At 41.3% G+C, this 3,433-nt stretch overlaps 1 protein-coding gene across 1 annotated transcript in view; it reads right to left on the reverse strand.

The window, feature by feature from the left end:
* Nucleotides 1-2,989, reverse strand: part of LOC107671569 (uncharacterized) — a 10,845-nt gene extending 7,856 nt beyond the window's left edge. The window contains exons 1-2 of the mRNA XM_016464487.1: nucleotides 2,961-2,989; nucleotides 407-518 (exon numbers count right to left, since the gene is read on the reverse strand). The gene's annotated coding sequence lies outside the window, so the exon portion shown is untranslated. The remainder of the gene's footprint in view (nucleotides 1-406; nucleotides 519-2,960) is intronic.
* Between the last annotated feature and the right edge of the window lie 444 nt (nucleotides 2,990-3,433).

Raw genomic sequence — 3,433 nt, forward strand, 5'->3', positions numbered from 1 at the left:
TCTATTTATTATTGTATTATTTTGTATTAATATATATTTTTTATTAATTTATTTTAATATAAATTAATTAGACAGGTATGTAGAAATGCCAATCATTTCTCATTTTATTTAGCTATTAAAATAATGTAGACTAACATATTCGTATTAATGCAAATTTATAATGATATATACATTTAATAACGATACGGTTATAAATTAGCTCATTTTCATAAAAAATACAATCATACTGAAATAAAAGTATAATATATTAAAAATTTATTTCATTATGGATGTAGTTTTTTATTAATATGGTATATACAGTATGTTATTATAATGAAAGCCACTGGCCATCAATAACTACATGCATATTACGCATGCAATATTGACAGCTGATACTCATCATAATCCGATCATGTTAATATCTTACATTGTAGGCCCGTCGTCCTCTGTGCTCCAGGTCTCTGGGCGTGTTTGGTAGGTACTCGAACCTGCTTCCGTCTCTATGGGTCCCGGGGAGGGTCAAGTGATTGTAGTACGTCCTGAGAACACAACAAACACTCCTATATTACACTCATAAATATCTGTAGGAACAACATCAAATTGGAACAGACAACACTTATTAGTCTAAAATGTCCCTAATGCACAATATTGACTTAAGCTAATGTAAGACTCTGCACTCAAAACTTCTTCTCAGTTATTGAATTGGGCAGCAAATAGTTCATTTGGCAACTAAATGATTCATTTTAGGAGCTAATGCCTCCCTAGTCATGTTTTTAGTCTGGAGCCACAGCATCCTTGATGTTTTCTTCTAAAAAGGAAGGGATCTCAATTGTCCAAACGTCTTTGCTGTATGAATTCTGCAGTGTGTTAATCACATGAAGCTGTAAAATGCAATGAAACGATATAATATGCTTGCGTGCGCATTCACATGCGCGTGAATGCAAAACCTAGCGTGACATGCTAAAGACGGCTCTTGACGGAGCACGAAGGATGGGAACACATCAGATGTGTTTTCGAGTTTGAAATCCTATCCATAACTGGACCTGCTCCTCGGACATTCCCACTGGTCAAATTTTGGTCACATGACCAAGTGTTACTTTCAAAAACCCTTGCGTTTTTGGCTCTTGAGAATCAGTTCGTTTAACGAATCAGCCAAGCTTGTTTTGAATCACACGCGCTCAGTAAATCGTTTACGGAGTTCAGATTCATCAGGTAAATAACTAGAAGAATAACAAAACATGCAATAAATGGTAAAACTATTTGGGTTACAAATGAGTTTGATTATGGTTATGAAAATAATATGATAACAAGTACTAGTTGAAGCAGCATAATGGACAGTTTTTGTTCAGGAAAAATAACTATAATAGAATAAAAGCCAGTTTGCACCAAGGACGATAACTATAACGATAGCTATGTTTTAATAATCGTTCAAATTCAGTGAGAACAGGGAAGTCCACACCACAACTATAACAATAACACAGAGTTACGATGTCATTGGAATCATCAATGATGATGAATGGTAAAGCAACTGACAGCCAATCAGAATCCAGCTCAAGCATTTAAAGCTGCAGACGACAAAACTAATATAGTTATTGTTTTTATCGTTCTTGGAATGAACGCCAGAAACCTTGCACATTCATGTGAAAAATGCCTGCGTTTGCTCTCACGTTAAAAATAATTACGCATGCACTCTAAAAAGTCGTTCACACAAAACACACTCTTCATTTCAATTAGCAACAGAATTTAAACGAATGCAATAAGTTACTAATTTTTACTTAATAGAATCTCAAAAACGCAATGCTCATAAAATGAATAGACGAATAGCATTTTTAGGGCTAGATCTATTAACAGCTTGCGCCCGCGCAAACGGTCTTTTGGCGTTAAAATAGTAGTGTCAAGATTTACTAAAGACGCGCGGTAAAGAATTAGCGTTGAAAAGGCGTGGACGCAAAATTTAAGGGAGGAGAGTATTAAAATGAATCACGCAACACGATTTACTAACGCATCGTTAAAATAGTCCATGTGTCATCAGTGGTTCAACCGTAATTTTATGAAGCTACGAGAATACTTTTTGTGCGTAGTAACGCACGCACGCACGCACACACTCACTCGCACATGTTATTCTCATGATGCAAATAATGGTACATCTTCATACCAACACACATCACTGCATGAGTCACAGGAGAGAGACGGCACGTGTGTGTGTGTGTGTGTGTGTGTGTGTGTGTGTGTGTGTGTGAAACAAGACGTGGTGTATCAGCATCAGTGTCACTCCTGATCACCATCAGCACACACACACTCGTGAGCATTTACACACACACACACACCAGACTCACCCCCATCCCGTCACCCGTCCACGGCCCTGACAGCCGACAGCCCATCACCACGGCAACAGATGAGCAGGATCGTGCGCCGATGCTGTGAATTCACTGATGAAGATGAAGATGATGAAGGAGCGACGCAGCCGCTGCCAGCATACGTGAACACACACACACACACACACACAAAGCTACGAGAATACTTTTTGTGCGTAGTATACTCGTAGCTTCATAAAATTACGGTTGAATCACTGATGTCACATTTTAACGATGCGCTTGCTACGTTTCTGTGCCCTGATTATGGTAGTTCCGTTGCTGTCTATGGAGGGTCAGAGAGCTCTCAGATTTGATCAAAAATACCTTAATTTGTGTTCTGAAGATGAACGAAGGTCTTACGGGGTTTGGACCGACATGAGGGTGAGGCATTAATGACAGAATTTTCACTTTTGGGTGAACTAACCCTTTAATGTGTGCATTGTCAGTAAATCACACACAGAACATTCCCCTACCAATGGTGCTTTTATGGAACTGGGTTTTAATGTTAATTTAGTAAATCTGGCCCTTAGTAACTATTAAAAGACTGTGTCGTGTGTGAACGGCCTCTTAAGTGCACGTCTGTGTTTGTCCTGCAGGGGGCAGCGGTGAGCTGCAGGTGTGTCACACCTGTCCGAGGGAGGCAGTCGCGGCAGGGTGCATGAATTCGGCCGGAGAGGGTCCCACGGTCGCTCCGTCTGCGTGCTGCAGTCCGTCGTCCTGTTGTACTGCAGGCTCCGCCCCCGGCCCTCAATCTGAAGCGTGATTGGCTGCTCGTAGCTGGCCAGGATACGGAAGGCCTCTCGCTTCTGCAGATGGGTCAGATCCCGACCGTGAACCTGAACGACAGGACAAACGCGGTGACCGGAAAGATCGAGATTAATTTGAGCCCTCGTTTAAGCGCGGATCCGTATGCTCTATTTCACCTGATTCGCTTTATCTCACGCACACACTACTATAGTGAAGCGCAGCTGTGTAAACATACCCCCCCCACCCCAGCAGACGACCCGATCTGTTCAGGACTGAACTGAACCTCAGGCACACACACACACACACACACACACACACACTCTCACACACTCTCCCTCACACTCACTCACACA

Source organism: Sinocyclocheilus anshuiensis, unplaced genomic scaffold (genome assembly GCF_001515605.1).
Source record: "Sinocyclocheilus anshuiensis isolate Anshui unplaced genomic scaffold, SAMN03320099.WGS_v1.1 scaffold10855, whole genome shotgun sequence".
NCBI classification, from domain to species: domain Eukaryota; kingdom Metazoa; phylum Chordata; class Actinopteri; order Cypriniformes; family Cyprinidae; genus Sinocyclocheilus; species Sinocyclocheilus anshuiensis.